This window comes from Elgaria multicarinata, chromosome 8, assembly GCF_023053635.1.
Source record: "Elgaria multicarinata webbii isolate HBS135686 ecotype San Diego chromosome 8, rElgMul1.1.pri, whole genome shotgun sequence".
Lineage (NCBI taxonomy): Eukaryota > Metazoa > Chordata > Lepidosauria > Squamata > Anguidae > Elgaria > Elgaria multicarinata.
Genome location: NC_086178.1, coordinates 77,766,226 through 77,781,681, shown reverse-complemented (window position 1 = coordinate 77,781,681; position 15,456 = coordinate 77,766,226). Strand labels below are relative to the sequence as shown.

The following is a 15,456-nucleotide window of genomic DNA, read 5'->3' as shown; positions in this document are numbered from 1 at the left end:
AAAATTGTTACACTGAAAACAGCACTGTTGTCTTTGGAAGAGGAAAGAAATTGAAAAAATGCTAGAATACACACATTCTATAAAATAGGTGAAAGAACTAATATTTCTTTAAAACAATGATTCTGGGCATTTTAAAAGACACTGTAAAAGAATATATGTTATGGTATGAGTAAGCACACATAATAATAGCCTATCTGTGTTTTGCCACTGTTCTAAGAATTGTCTTTCCATGTATTGTTGTTATAAACTCTTTATTTACAGTTTATTTTAATGATATTTTACAAAGAACAGGAAACCTAGGGCAGGTAGATAGAGTAATTATAAATGACATCTTGCTGCCTTTTCTTTAACACAGTTATTTGACTGGAAGCCATTTCATTGTACTGGATGGAGTTCTGTACTCACTCAAAATTTGATTATTTGGGCTGACCAGTGAAATTAAAGTTGTTCTTCCTCACATAGGAAGAGACTATGATGTGGCTGTTTCCCATAAAACATTGCTAATGTAACATTTGAAACATGCCTATATTGAATAAATATTGCTGACAATGACAGGATGTGAATGTAATGTATCTATGCATGCAACCCTTATTTGGGAGTAAGTTCCAATGACATACTACTACAACTACTACTACTACTACTACTACTACTACTAATAATAATAATAATAATTTAGTACTACTTTAATTTGTATGCTACTTTCCCACACAGATGTGCTCAAAGCAGTTCACAACACATGAATAGCAATACATATCAAAGCAACATTATAATAACAGTTTAGTACCAATTTCAAAACATAACGGCGCCTGCCTCCAAGTTAAACATATTTAGGACTGACATATAATAAATATTACACTGACATGTAATAAATATGTAATAAATATAAATAAATAAATAAAAACAATAATAGCTGCAGTTGAAAAGAGTTAACAGTTGGACACAAATACTACAATGGTTTCCCCCCAATCTCTCTCTCATTCTCTCTCTCTCACACTCATGGGCGCTTCATATGAAGTGATTTGTGAATGTCTGAACTACCCTTATGTCTTAATGTTTTTTTGCACAAAATTTTGTGTGCCAGCTAACTTATGATGCATATTAGCAAGTGTAGTCTTTAAAGAAATTCCGTGTATACTACTAACATTAATTCAGTTTTATATAAATGAGCGTCTTCACAATGTTTTAGGACCTAGAATTTTTTAAAATCATAAAATTATTATGGCAGAAATAGGTCATTAATTGTTTTGTTTAACTAATGGGCCTGGGGCCAAAGACTCCACATTTACTTACTATAGTTCTTTTTTCTTTTCTTTTTGCCTCAAAGAGCACATATTCATACATGTACATGGCAGGGTAGGTTGTTGTTGGTGGTGGTGGGTGGGAATACCAAGGCACTGTACAGCCTGCTTTTCAGTGGTGTAGTTATGGCCAACCCTAATATTAGGTATCAGGCAGCTAAGTCTTCGGTGGCAGATTTTGGAATAGCATTTAAAGACAGTCAAATATAGATTTACAGCACAATCCTATGCACTAACTGCAATGGGACTTACTCCCAGGTAAAGGTTATGGGATGGTGATCTTAAAATAATAATAATAATAATAATAATAATAATAATAATAATAATAATAAGAAGAAGAAGAAGAAGAAGAAGAAGAAGAAGAAGAAGAAGAAGAAGAAGAAGAAGCAACATTTGTATTTTCTGACTCGGGCACCTGTGCCTTGGGCTGTCCCTTGGCATAGTATCTCTTTGCGTTTTATCCAAAGCGACTGGAAATTATCAGTTTAACCTGCACTGGTATGCATGCTGGGGAATAACAAGCTGGGGAAAGGGGTAGAAGTCTGTGGGCTTTTTCATATTAAAGGAATGTATGGATTCACCATTAGATACAACTCAAAGGAATGAAAAACAATTCAAAAAATATTGCACAGGATATTTTCGTTCAGGACAAAAAGATCAGAAGTGAAATAAAGCAAAGTCTTTCCCAAGTAAGTACTTTCCCAAGTAAGCCAGTGTGGTGTAGTGGCTAAGGTGTTGGACTGGGAGTCGGGAGATCCTGGTTCTAGTCCCCACTCAGCCATGGAATCTCACTGGGTGACTTTGGGCCAGTCACAGACTCTCAGCCCAACCTACCTCACAGGGTTGTTGTTGTGAGGATAAAATGGAGAGGAGGAGGATTATGTATGCCACCTTGGGTTCCTTGGAGGAAAAAAGGCAGGATATAAAAGTAATTAATAATAATAATAATAATAATAATAATAATAATAATAATTTACAGGAACATGTAAGAGAAAAAAATAGAAAAGAAGCAATTCGTCAGTATGAGGATTCATTGCTGAAGTCATTTAATGCTAAAGTCAATTATTCTCAGATATATTTCAGCTTTACAGCTTTAAATACATTCTTAGAAGCTTAATAGTGAGAATACAATTTTATTATAACTTCTAGTTCTTGTATTTTTGCAGTTCATCTGGAAGAATATACATATTAACACAACACATATATTAACAGTGCTGATTAACGGTGCAGTCCTATACATGTTAAAAGTGTGCATAAAATTAGCTCAATTGTCTTCATTTATAAATTATGAAATACCAGCTTTTCAAGTTCGTGTGTTTTATAGTAAGTCACATTCATTTCAATGGAGTGTACTACCAAGAAATCAAAGTTGGATCTTCAGCCTAAATTGCTTCACTGTTGTTCTACTTTGGCATTGATGGTAATTTGTCAAGCCCATATGCAATAATGGATTGACTCATATAACTAGGGCTATAATTGCAGCTGTTAGGTAGGCCTTCTTTATCTTAGCCTGTCTGAGACTCCCATTCTTGCATGATTTCTTGCTGTGCTTAAGCCATGTGTGTCTTGTTTTGTTTTAATACATTACTGACCCAGGGGCTCAGGTTACTGGGGTTCCTGTCATACATTTCACTCTCATAAAGCATTGCACCAAAAGGGGAAAAAAAGAAAAGAAAAGAAATAGAGAATACATTGTAACAAGGTAACAATCATTGCTCACCGTACTAAGTATAAATGTCACCGTGTAAAACTTGACTGCAGGAAAAAAGGAGAAAAGGTAGTTGCTGAAAATAGGATACACTTACTAAAGCTTTTGTCGTAAGGTTATCTGTTATAGGAGCTCTTAGAGCAGCACATTCTGTGTCTACCACATCTTGTTTGCCATTATAACCCCAATATAAGCTGTCTCTTTACAATATATTCTTCAATATATAGTGATTTAGTGGTTAGACATGAATTCCAAACCTCCCTCCACCATTCCCCCAAACTGATAAGAACTTTCTGCTAACTAAATGTGGAAATATTGGACAAAACAAATTGTTACAATACTTCAAAAGCCAAAAGTGCATCATTTCATTTGTATGGGATTAAAAACTCAGGCAAATGTGACAAACAGAATGTGCACTTAGTTAAGCAGATGGTTGCTATATTCTTTTTACTGTGAGACAGCATCATTACCTTGATATTTCCTTTAAAGTGTTTGGGCATGACAACATATGTTCCATAAACTTATCTTTTAATCTTTGAAAAACTTACATAATTGAAGAAGTTAACAGGTTGCTGGCTTAATAGGGATCTCATCTGTATTTTTTTTTTTTAATACTTCACTGGAAGGAGGGAGGGAAAGAATTTTTGGCTAATACATAGCATATTTTGCATTTATTAGGAGAAAGAATTTTAGAGGTAGGAGGTGAAAAGACAATTTGGGAATTTTCATTCTCTGAAAACCTGCGTATTAAACAGGAATTGTGATTTTCCATCTGGCCCTACTGGTAAGGAAGCTGCAGTTGGGCATGATCTCCACTGTCAATCAACAGTCCCCAACTGTGAGAAGCAAACCTCATGACGAAGCCCACCCCAACTCATTAAACCAAAGCAAACTGTATGAAGTGTGCCGCTGTGTGATTTTAATATTTGGTGCATGTGACAGGATCATTTTAGTGATTTGCAGGATTTATCTCCTCTTAAAAGTACTGCCTAAGGCTACTCTAATTGGTAGGAAAGCAAATTCCCCCTTTTCCTCCTGTCACTCTTTGTTTTATTTACTGAGAACTGCCGAAACCTATTTACACAATAATGAGGATAAATCACCGTGATGCTTTCAACACAAAGAGAAATGTGTGTGTGTGTCTGTGTATGTCTGTGTATGTCTCTGCGTTTAAATCAGTACAATTAAAGCTAAATCCCAAATATTTCTGAAGTGGTGGCTCTAGCTTGTGATAAAGAAATAAAATTAAGACAAACGATAACAATGGTGTATTATAGCTCCTTCAGGCAGGCAGTTAAAGTCAAAATTCTTCAGGCATCTTTTATGATGGACAATTTCATTCAAAACTGCAATTAAGTAATTGTGTGTAAGTTCCCCTCAGTAGTCCAGATGGTCTTCCCCTCCCCCTCCAGAGAGTCACACATGGAGTGGTCTCCCCTCCTCTGCATAGAAAGGAAGCTCAGCTGCCTTCCCAACAGTGCTCTTTCTCCTTACTTTGGATCCTATGTTACTCCTTGTAGCTGCATTGAAAATCTTTACTGACAGAAGATGTAGGGATCAGACAATAGCCCAGAGTAGGTACAATGTAAACATGTGGCAGCCTCTGCCCTCCTTTTGATCCCTGGGGATCTGCCACATACTATCTTTGTTGGCCGATCTGTCTTCCCAATCCCAAGACAGGATCTTTTTAGAGAAAGTTCTTAAGGAAATCTTTACAAGGATTTTCACTCAAACATATACCTTGTATTTTCCACAATAGAAACAGTCTTAGTTTGGGTGCAAGAGAATATAGAACATATCTGGTAAATATATCACCCCTTTTTCATCCAACACCAGTAGCTTTGCCATGGGATAGTTCTTATGAGCATCCTGCGTCTCCAAGTCCATGCTCACACAGCATGAGCCACAGTTTGATGGGGAGCATCCTGTGGTGGACTAACCGATATAGCATGAAACCCAACCAAAGGTTTGTGACGGAGGGCAGCACTGCATGTTGTGATCGTTGCTGGAAATGCTGGAAATGGTGTTCTCTGCTGCTTACTATTAAAGCACAGAGGAAAATATGTAAATACACACATATTTAACACAAGCATATATGACTCTCAGAAATCTGGGCCTGTACATGTATAATTTAATCCCACACTTTGCACAGTAATTGCAGAAAACATCAGTGTGACACTGACCTTCCTTGCAGAAATTGTAACATTTATTTATTTTATGTATATACAACTCTTCAGTTGAACATGTAGGATGGTTTACATAAAAAAACCATGATGTAATGGTGTCCTGGGTTTCATACCTTGTTAACATAAATGGCTTTATATTTTGTAGTGGGTCTGTGAACTTTTAATACATGCTCAACACAAAACATATTCTGGAAATGAATGTAATGCTAATAGGTGCAGTTTACCAAGAGGAGGTAACCTGAATAATTCCAATGGAGTTGACATATGTGCTATTCTGAAGAAATTGTATGTATATTGAATCCCAGCATTTCCCCCCATTTTGGTCTGATATCATACATTTGCACCTATGTTTCCACACTACAGTTAGTATTCTTCAGTACTGTTTGTACAATCATTCTACTGGAAATGAATCTACTACTGTTCCTTTCTCTGCTTTGCTTTCCTAGTAAGAAGAAAATAGCATTGATACTATGTCCCTATTTGCATTAAATAAAGTAATATGAAGAAAATAATCTTTGATATTTTTTTTTTGACCAGAACAGATTTGGAATTGTTGAATTATTTATATTGTTATCACCATTTCCCCTGTGGTGGTTAGAAATTATGGTGATCACAATTGGTACACTAATCTTTGCAGAGTGGAATGCTCTTCTTTAGGATTCCAGCCAAACAGCCACTTGCAGCTTCAGGTTTTTGAGGGTCCTTGGCCAAGATACCTCCAACAGGACCCCTCCCTCATTGAGCTTACCTTTTTAACACCATTCTCAACAGTGTCAATTGGTCCTCATCCACTTACTCATCATTGCTGCCAGTAGCTTGACAGGCAGAGAGCCAGTGAGCAAGCAGACAATGGCATCTACTGCTTCTCCTTCTCACCATCACTGCTGTCTGGGCCAGAGCAAGAGGCAGGTGAACAAATAGATTACATTGGTGAAGAGGAGAACCAACTCCAAGTGCTCAACCATGCCTCCCCTTTACATTGGCCTTACAAGCACCCCCTTGCCAATGTTTTTTTCCCCCATATTCCCTACTAAGTTTTTATTCTTTGTCCTCTGAGCATGTTCAGTCATCATTGGGCTGTTTTTAGTTCCCCACCCTCTTTTAGAGTTGTTGGTAATTATGGAAAATCATAAAGATCTTTTGAATTTCTGCAAACTTTGTGGTTCACCTCCCTCTTGTGCATGGATAATGCCATTTTGGATACACAAGGATCCATACTTAGAGAATAGTTTGTTAGTATATATGATTTGTTAATTTTGTGGACTAATCTGAATTCAAGTGTACACATTTGATTACTTTATTACAGAAAATAAGCTGAAGTGGTAGGAGATCCTCTACTGGGAAGCTAATAGTAAATGGCTAGCATAAACATAGTCAAATATCAATAATTTTGGCTTGTTGTTTATTTTAAAAAACAACAAATAATTATGTGTGGAACAATCCCTTAAAAGTTGTGTATATAATCAGATCAGAACCAAGATATATCATTCAAGAAATTGTATATGTTTCTCCTAAAACAGAATATTCTTTGGACATATTAAATAAATTCAAAAGTAAGATGCTGAAACTGCAAGAGATCTGACTATTCACTGTTTTGGTTCGTCTGCATTTATTTAAAATGCATGGGATATTTTTTTAAAAAAACCCACCATGTATAACCACTCAAAATATGTAAGAGAGTTACGAGAGAGAGAGAGAGAGAGAGAGAGAGAGAGAGAGAGATGTAGCAACCTCTCCATCACCCATAGGCTAGATGTATATGGAATATGCTTCAGGAGATCTGGTCTGAATGACCTGACTTCCCACTGTGGTTTAATTTACCCATGGGGGCTGTCATGTTGTGTGTGGAACCAGCAGGCACCATTTTTGCATGGTTTCCATAGGCACCTAGCTTGCCATGGGTTGTTATGTCATGCAAATCCAGGCCGCAGGGGTTGTGTGATGGTTAGACAATTCTCAAATAACCTCTAGGTTGTTTTAGGGTTATTTGAGAATTGTCTAACCCTCAAACAACCCCTGCTTCCTGGGTTCGTAAGACACAACAAACCATGGCAAGCTAGGCACCCATAGGGGCCATATACAACACAACAGCCCCTCGTGGTAAATTAAGCAATGGTGGGCTGTCATATTATGAACCAGGTCAAAGCCTCTCCTTGTTGGATAGGCAGTGACTGCGATATTTGGCTGTAGCCTTAAAACCATTTTTCCTGAAGTAGCCCAATTGAAATGACAAAGTAAACACTATGGGCCCAGAATACATGGTAATAAGATTACAAATCTTAGAGGAGTCCAGGTGAAGAGCTGGCTTAATATCATATACCATTCTGGAACCTTAATTTAGCCACAAGCTACCTTTGAACATTGCCTTCCAAGCTGTTTGAATGCCAAACAGCTTCTCTTCTGCTCATTCCTTCTACCATCTTTAAAAGCCTATCATTTCCCCTATTTATAACAAATCCTCCATGTTTCTCATTGTCACTGCTTCTTTTCCTCTCAGTCACTTTATTCTATTTTTCCATCTCCCCAGTCCTGCTACTCTTTCATATATCTACTTCCACTCTAACTCAATAGTCCCTCCCTCCCTTCCCTCCACCAAACTGCCACACCATTTTTGGAAAGTGCCGACTCTCAGGCTGTTACCAATTCCTCTCCATAGATTCTCCTCCTTCTGAAATTCTTTATTGTCTAGGAATGAGGAGGGAGTGGAGAAAGCAGTCTTGTACTTAAATTGCTTGGGAACTGCACTTCATCTTCAAATTCAAAGTTTGGTCACTCTAAACCTCAGATTCTGCCTAAACCCTATGTTCAAAATTATCTCATCCTAAAATAAGCTTTTCATAGTACTCCCAATGAAAAGTTCTATCTCCAAGTTTCTGAGGGACCTTGGGCAATGCTTTTCAAGAGGTCCCTTCTGTCAGTGAGTCAACTTTCTCATTACCATTGTCATTAGCTGCTATTGCTCTTCATCCTCTTATCATTTCTACCACTTATATTTATTTATTTATTTATTTATTACAATTATATACCGCTCCCATAGCCAGGGCTCTCTGGGCGGTTTACAGAAATTGTAAAATTAAGATAAAAATGAGCATACAAAATTTAAAATTCTATAACACATAAAGCATTAAAAACCGTTAAAAAACTAAACATGTGGGTGATTAAGATGTGATGTGGGTGATTTGTTTGCTTGACAAGCAGAGAGTCAGTGAATAAGCAAGCAGTGACATTTACTGCTCCTTTTTCTCACTACCACAATTGTGTGGGTCTGAGCAAGAGGCAGGTGAACAATCAGTTTGCAATAGTGAAGAGGAACCCCAGGAGACTCTTGTCAGTGGGCCTCTGCTGGAGTGTGGGCCCTTGGCAGGTGCCCAACCAGGCCTGACCTTGTCACAGTCCTGCCAAAGAAGTAGTAGCAGAGAATTATTGAAAGAATATCTGAATTGTTTAGGTTTCTAGATCACCCACAGCTCAATCCAAGAATGCCACTTTAGTGATGGAAGCATGAATATTGCTAAAACAACACCCATCCTATGCTTATAGTAAGTGATGCCAAATTGGCTTCATTTGCCCAAAATCCATGCAACCCTTCCCCTAAAACATTTAGTATCAGAAAAGCCAATCAAGAATTACAACAACTTTTCTTTTGATTATTCTAGTGGTATTGGGGTTGGAATGGTTGTGGCCACACATTCTCCTTACCTCTTCCATCTCACTCCCTTCATCAGTATTGCAATAGTGTTTGTGTTCAGCAGTTTCTATCTCTCCTGATATACTTAATTTGTGAAAGCCAGTTGAGTGAAGTGCGACCTGCTGCCGGTTTTCACATAAGTATGGTGAATGTGCTTGAGACCAATCTCTGCCTAGTAACTTCTATGGATAATAGCACCCTACTGATCCTTTTTACAGCCTTTGCCAAGGTTTATCATAAAGTTTTGTACTATAACTGTGGGGCCTGGCAAGTATTTGAAAACCTACTTTCAAGAGGCTCTGTTCCTTCTTAGTAGGCAGGTCCCACAGGATAATAACCATCCTTGTTCTTGAAGATGTATGTGAGTTTACTGACAGCACTGGTTCCAGGTTTTGGGAGTTCTTGGGCAAGATGCAATCAGTAGGGCATACTCCTTGAAGGTACCCATCTCATCATAATTGTCATCATCACCACTGCTACCAACACCACTGTTGCCACTACCCATATACTTGCCTCTTGCTCTGTGCCCAGTGTAAGCCACTTTCCAGATGGAGAAGGTAAGATATGTGGAAACTGCTTCATCTCCTTTCATTATTCACCCACAGAGGACTGGTGAAGAGACACCAAGAGCAATGAGGTGGGGAACAGGCTTCAGGGATTGGCAGTGGGTTCCCTATTGGGGCATGCCATTTGATGGATGCCTGATTATACTATTGGGGCAAACCAAGTGAATTTAAATCCATGAGACTAAAGAATGATAGATAAGTTTTGTGACTTTGGACTCAATTATGGTTTCCTGTATTTGAGTCCAAACTATCCATAAATCACTCAAGCTTGCAACCTTGTGGTGTTCTTACATACATCACTGAACCTGGATACCCAGGTTATGGTAGTGGCCAGAAGTGGTAAGGCCACTTCTCTGAGACACCTAACATAGGTAATAGTTAGATTGTTCCAGACTAGACTACGGCCTTGAAGATTGATCAGGAAGCTTTAGGTAGTGCAAAATGCAGCCTGCCTTCTTATCAAGGGGAGTCTTCACTAGTCCCCTAATGCTTTTCTGGCTCAATTCAAAGTGCTGGCTATAACATGCAAAGCCTGGTCTCACCAGTCCTGGAAGATTGCTTCCACTTCTATTGTGACTTCTGTGATCAGCTAGGAAAACTCCCTTATATCAATTTTGGACTGCAAGATAAGTAAGTGGTGGTTTTATTGTCATTCATTATAAACTAAATATACAAAACAGGTGGACACAGCATATTTAAATACAAATTTACCACGCAACAAATATGTCACATTATTGAAACAGGTTAAGTTCATAAAACATCTTCATCTTTCAGTTGCCAGTACAAAGCAAAAAAGGGGAGGTACCTTTTCCATGCCATCTTACCTGTATGCTAGGTAAAAACTTGATATTTTTGTAAATTGGCCCAGGAATCGAAGTGAATAAGAAGTTGAGGAAACAAGACTTAACTTCCTTATAGATAGCACAATCAAATAGGGGACTATCCTCTGCAACTCCAGTTCCACAAATACAATGCTCCTGAAGTGACAGCAAGGGTGTTCAGAGTAGTATTTTCAAGGGCTGCCTATTGCATTGGGAAATATCTTCCCTGGAAACTAGTCCAGAGTATCTGAAAGAAAAGTGATAAATATTGTTTCATTTCGGGTTTGCTGGACAAGGATTGGGAGTAAATGAAGGTAGTTATGGTTTCAATGTGGTTACTTACCAATCCTTTGGGGGTGGGTGGGCTAGAAATGAAAATAGTCACAGTAATATTGCCAATCCAATAAGTTTTTGTATAGAAACAGCTGCTCTTTGGATCAGGTCACTACGCATTTTTGAATGTATGGCTCTTCCTACAAATTCCAAGATAACTGTTGTATCATACTATGCTCAAGCTCTCAAGTTGTGTATTCAGGGTTCTTTACTGAAATCCCAACTAAATCCTTTTGTTCAGAAGGCTTGCTGGATTTATTTATTTATTTATTACATTTTTATACCGCCCAATAGCCGAAGCTATTAACTATTTGAATAATATTGCTGAAGCTCAAACTCCAACGTTAACGAGGCAATTCTGTTTTAGAAAACAAAGGGTAGAATCTAGTCCCTACGTTGTGCTGTCTAAGTGATGAGACTTGGCACACAGCTAAAGAATACAGAGGTCTGGGAAGAGCAGCTGTGCATATTGTCCCAGTCTAGCCTCCAAGTAAAGAATACAGATTGAGCTTGGAGTGTCCCTGCATGAGTATCCAAGGCCCTGTGCTCAGGTTGCTTTTTCTCAGAGGAATATACACTCAGAGCACAGTAGACCCCTCCATCACTGTCCTGCTCCAACATGTGCAATAGTGCTCCATGGTCCACTCACACATTGGCAAGGAGGACCCAGCACTGCTTCACCTAAGGGGAAGCAGTGCCAGGTCTTCCTTGCCAATGCGTGAGTGGACCACAGAGCGCTATTGCACATGTTGGAGCAGGACAGTGATAGAGGAGGCATGTGGGCCAGCAATACAGCAGTCTGTCAAGCCAATGACACTGGGTAATGCTGCATGTTGTTAAGTTATCCTGCCCCTCCATTAGCCATGACCTTTGATAAGGCTTTGCCTCACCCATATGTGAGGAGGGCCTGGCAGTGCTCTCTGCGGCTGCGTGTGCAAGCTGCACATGCCCCAAAGCATTAGTTTGTTGAAATCAGCATTGCTCTATTGTTCACAGGGATAGCAAGGTTCTGTTATCACACTTTCCCTCTGCTGTTCCAGCAGGCAGCCGTGGTACATTGTGAATCAAATGGACCCAAGGAAATGCCAATCTGTGGTCTATTCTTCACATTCCTTTTGAAATGTAAATAAAACAGGGCTATTATTTTCTGTGCCACTGTACTAAAGAAGGCAGTTCTGGAGTGTTCAGGCTGCCTTGTTACTGTTACTGTACAGATGCCTGGGCACTAATGCACCTCTTGTTATCTCTCTGTAGGGCACATAGCAATGAAAACCCCCAGTGAATTTGTCCCCAGCTGTCAAATGGCAACCTTTCACCTACCTGTTACAGTGACACCCGGCTGAAGCCCATCTCCTTAGGGATCAAACAGGCAGCCTCTAGAGTTTTAGGGAGACTTACAACCTGAGCTTAGAAGTCTGTTGACATTGCCAGGGGAACTGCTGCAGTGTTAAGTGGCCTGTGACTTGCCCTTTTCTATTTTCTTGTTGGAGTACTGATTCCTTTACTGATTCCTTATTGGGCAGTGTTTCTTGAGGGGAGGAGGTGTTTACATAATTAGTAAAGGACTTTTATGCTGAGTTTTACATCAAAAATTCCTCCTGTCAAGCATAAACTTCTTGCCATTCTAGTCATTCTGTTCTGTGTTACTTGCAGCTGAAAGCTGCATTACCATCCCCACCTCTTCATAGCCCAGAATTATAAGACTGAATTGCAGGTTTGGGGTCCTCATGGAACTGTATCTCACCCTTAGCCAGACAAATTGCTGTAAATTATTGGAGAAGCCATGGGCTGAAGCCTAATTGATAATACCAGCATTCAGCATTTGTACCAACTTTCAACATAAAAGAAATTGCAGGACTAGCTTCTAAACTCCTCATAGTTTTTGGTGTCAGATGTGTACAATATATTATAAAGCACCACATACTTTATATGCAATGTATTTTGACAGTAAGTGATGACTGCTCACTTATACAAAAATAATAATAATTCACATAAGCAGATTTTAGTACATTTACTGGGGCTTTTAACTTCATCTGAGACTGTTTGGAAGGAGGATGAGAGAAGTATATTTTATATCCCAAGGGGGTTTCTTTATGATGACTCTTTCAAGGTGAATATTGGCATTTATTTAGCCTGAGCAGAAAATAAAAAAGAACATATAGAAGCACCAACACTGAAACACTGGAGTCAGCAAAGAATCATCTATTTTGCCACCTTCACTTATCATACCTTGAACATAGCTAAATCTAAGTTAATTTGAAGTTTCTCTTGAGAAATTCATATCAAATTAAAGTGTTTTATCTGCAGTGATGACATGAGCAGAGAACACTGAATTTCTTTCAAATTATGGTCTACTTTTACAGTCTCAGAAGTTTTCCCTTTGTGGACCTTATTCTGTGGTCTTTGAAAGAAAATTAATTTAACTAATGACAGCTTAGTCTAAAATATCAGTCAAAAAAAATGGGGAAGAGACAGACCTTTACAAAAAGAATAAAGAATAACAATTCTATATTGGCCAGCATATATCGAGAGAGCATTTTCACCTAGAGATTTCCTTTTATTTTAGTTGTGTGAATAGGCCCCTGCCATACTACTGTGAAAAGCTCTGGAAATTCAGATTTCTAGATATACTTGAAAACAAGTAGGAGTTTAGAACATTCCAGGAGGGGAGGGAAACTTTTCAGTCTATAGAAATTTTATCATTTGCTTTGATGTACAAAAGCTTCTAGCAACCATAATTATAGGGACAAATAATATTTTCTAGAGAATTGTTCTTTCTTGACATTTGGCAAACAATGGCAAATAAATTATATGAACTACAGATTAGCAGAAATGAAGGGCTGCGTATCCCAAATACTTGTTTTATTAGTTGCAAACAGTTCTGAAGTTCTCAAAAGTTCAAAAACAGATAATTCCTCTTCCCCTCTGAAATAAAAGATCTGATTCTGGGGTCCTCTTCTGTACTTTGCAGATTTCCTACAGTGTCTTTGTGAGAAAACAAAACTTTCTGTATATGGGGAAACCCATGCAGAAACCTGCAGGATATTGGTTATAAAGAACCCTTATTTTGGCAGAACAGCTGAACATCTGTTTTTCCATCTCAAATATGTTTAGGAAATGACACAGTCGTGATACAGTGCAGACTGAGTGTATCTTAATGGAGGGTAAATGCATATCTGCATCTTAATGCATAGAGTGCTTGATGCTGTAGCAGTGCCAGTGCTGACTCCAGGTTTTTGAGGGCCCTTTGGCAAGGCACCCTCAACGGGGCCCTTCCCTCAATGATTTTACTTTCTGTAGCTGCTATTGCTTCTCTTTCTCTTTCCTAGCATTGATAAAACTTGGTTGCTTGACAAACAGAGAGACGGAGAGCATGTGAGCAGTGGCATCTACTGCTCTTCCTTCTTACCACTTCTGTTGTGAGTGAGAAGCAGAGTGAAAAGCAGATGAACAAGCCAGTTGCAATGATGAAGAGAAAGAGCAAATCCTGGGGCTCTTTTCAGTGGGCCTCAACTGGGGTGTGTGGACCATCAGCAGGTGTCAAACTATACCTACCCTTGACACTGGCCCTGGGTGTGGCTCTGTAAGTACTTAGCAGAAGCCAACTGGAAATCCAACATAAGCCACTCTAACCTTTCCAAGGAGGAGCGGGATATAAGCAACAGAAATTTATCTATTTAAGTACTCCATTTGCTATAGATATGTTCAGTGCCCTTTCTTAGACATATTTATTTTATTTATTTTTTACTTGTTCCCTGCCTTTCTACTAAGAATAAAATAGTACTTAAGGTGGCATATTACGTATGAGCCCTTATAAGTTCTTTTGTTGGTTTTAAGCACAGTAGAGGACTTCAGATTAGCTTGTTATTAAAGCCCCACAGCTATAGCTACTAGGGATGTGCTCCGCTCCGATTAGGAGCGTAGAAGCAGTAGCGGATTGGCCTGCTCCGCCTTACCCAGAGGCGGAGTAGGAGCGGACCGCGGACCCCCTAGAAGCAAGGCGAAGAGAAGCGCCCATTTTTCGGAGCTCCGAGTTCAGGCGGAGCGCTCCGGTCGCCATCTTGAAAACATTTCGCCATAGGATTGCATTGCGGCAAATAATCGCGCATAACTACGTTGTTTTTGAAGCTATCGTTCTGGAAATTCTTGTGCACAGAGAGTCGTGGATGGGGGTCATTTTGAGACCACTCTCAACTTTCTGCGTTGTCTGGGTCGCGGGCTATATTTTTGTGAAAATCGGGTCAACCGCGCGGCTCAAACTGCGTTTTCGGCTTTTCGCCCATAGGATTGCATTGAGGGAAAGAATCGGGGATAACTGGGGGGGGGGTTTAAGCTATCGTTCTGGAAATTCTTGTGCACAGAGAGTCGTGGATGGGGGTCATTTTGAGACCACTCTCAACTTTCTGCATCGTACGGGTCGCGGGCTATATTTTTGTGAAAATCGGGTCAACCGCGCGGCTCAAACTGCGTTTTCGGCTTTTCGCCCATAGGATTGCATTGAGGGAAAGAATCGGGGATAACTGGGGGGGGGTTAAGCTATCGTTCTGAAAATTCTTGTGCACAGAGAGTCGTGGATGGGGGTCATTTTGAGACCACTCTCAACTTTCTGCATCGTACGGGTCGCGGGCTAGACGTTTTTAAAAAATCGGCGGGAAAAATACCTTTTTCAAAGGGCTGAGGGGCAGAGTCAGCTCCCGGTCATGATGATCCCAAAGTTGGAGGAGGGCATAGGCAAAACAGGTAACTTGGGATTCTGGGAAACTTCTCTTTCTTCATCTGAACGGGCTTTTCCCCGTGTTTTTTAACACAGTAGCCCCACCAAATGCACAAACACAACCTGAAATCATATACTAAGC

The 15,456-nt window shown here is 39.4% G+C and overlaps 1 protein-coding gene across 3 annotated transcripts in view; it reads left to right on the top strand.

The window, feature by feature from the left end:
* The window catches only part of EBF3 (EBF transcription factor 3), a 182,132-nt gene that overhangs the window by 66,784 nt on the left and 99,892 nt on the right, over positions 1-15,456 (top strand). The window lies entirely within an intron of this gene.